A 2,059-nucleotide genomic window follows, 5' to 3' on the forward strand; every position below is an offset into this window, starting at 1 on the left:
GACGATGTTACTCTTCTGCCTAGTTCATGCATAAAGAGAGAATTATGGCATATTGTTTGGCTCAGCATCCTAATGATGTGACTCTCCTGTTTGTGCCAGAGCCACCGAAATTATATTGACATATCTTTGGCTCAATCTGTAGGTGTTTTTGCTCTCATCACTTTGCTTGCTTTCTTCCATGTGTGGTTGTATCATATTACTAAGCTCCATCCCCCAGCTAATGTGATCCTCTTTACTAGCCGCTGCCTAATGAAGGCATTGTGATATATTGCTTTGCATAGCACCTAAGTGATGTTAACATTTTGCCCCAGTTTTGCCCCTAAAAAATTCCATTATGACATATACCTTGCTTCAGTTCAAAGGCATGGTGATCAAGCTTATATTCAGCCAATAGGAGTTATTTTTCCTCTCATCACTAGGTTTAGGTCAATAGGTAAGTTCTTTCATTGGATATTGGTACAAAGCTCATAGAAGTTTACAGCACGAACTCATATCATAAGTACTTCTTGTGTGGTACACAGAGTTTCATAACAGTGTCCATCAAAATGTTAAGATTGTGACTCTCAACTATATGTTGAGGTGAAAGTAAAAGTCGTGACCATCCTATATTTACAAAGCCTATTGTTGTGGTCCTGAGTTTAACAAGTGAATACAGTACAAAATTTGAATCGTAACTTTCATAAGTGAATCTGGCCTCAGGTGGGATGATGACTCATTTCTGTACCTAGCTCAGAGGCATAATGATGGTCTCATACCTGAAGTCATCATATAGGAGAGATGTTGACTGTCATATCTTGGTTTAGAAAAATACGTAATGAGTCCATAGCAGCGCATAGACCCCAGAGTGGTTTGCAACTCTCATGCATGCAGTTATAAAGGTTTCAAATGTTGTAGAGGATCATACAGTGGCCCAGGAAACACTTGAGATTGTCACTGTCATATATACAGCCAGCTCACCATTAATGGTGTCACCCTTAAAGAAAAGGAGATCTGGCATATTATGAGAGGTGAAGCCAGCTGGGCTTCTGGGTTGGGTGGGGACTTGGAGAACTTCTCTGTCTAGCTAAAGAATTGTAAACACAACAATCAGCATTCTGTGTCTAGCTAAATGTTTGTAAATGCACCAATCAGCTCTCTGTAAAATGGACCAATCAGAAATCATCCAGACACATCTGAACATCTGAAGGAACAAGCTCAGGACACACCATCTTTAAGAACTGTAACGCTCACGGCAAGAGTCCGTGGCTTCAATCTTGAAGTCAGTGAGAGGAAGAACCCACTGCAAGGAAAAAATTCCAGACACAGTACTAGACATAGTAGCCAGGTGTTGAGAAATGTTGGCTTAAACTTCTTCCCACAGGTGCATTGTTACATATCACTGGGTTAGAATCATAAAAAATGTACCTCTTCTGCTTGGACCCCGACAAAAGAGGATAGTATCACCTATCTCTGGGCCTATAAGCTTGGGGATTTATCTCTCCTGCCTGTGCCCTGCCCCCAGAGGACAAGGTAAAATATCGTTTGGCTTAACATCTAGGTCATGCTACTCACCTCTCCTGTCTGGGTTCTGCTCACCAAATAAATTGTAACATATCACTGATTGCAAAACCTAGGTAATGTGGCTCTCATTCGTGTTCTAAACTTTGTCAAGAAAGGGGATTATTACATATTGCAGAGCTCAGCACCTACGTTGAGTGGCTCTTCTCTTTTTTTTTCTTCCATCAATAGCAGGCTTGATGATGTACAATTTCATTCTGTATACAGGTGATGTGACTTTTCGGACTAGGCCCAGCCTACAAATGTGATTATACAGTATCACTGGCTAGGCATCCAGGTGATGTGAGTCTCCTGGCTTCTTCCTGTTCATAGGTGGAATTGTGACAAATGCCTGGATTAAGCACTCTGGCACAATAATATTGAGAGGTGAAGATGGCTGGCCTTCTGGATTGGGTGGGGACTTGGAGAACTTTTCTGTCTAGCTAAAGGATTGTAAACACACCAATCAGGGCTCTGTGTCTAGCTAAAGTTTGTAGACACACCAATCAGCACTCTGTAAAAA

Source organism: Pongo abelii, chromosome Y (genome assembly GCF_028885655.2).
Source record: "Pongo abelii isolate AG06213 chromosome Y, NHGRI_mPonAbe1-v2.0_pri, whole genome shotgun sequence".
Lineage (NCBI taxonomy): Eukaryota > Metazoa > Chordata > Mammalia > Primates > Hominidae > Pongo > Pongo abelii.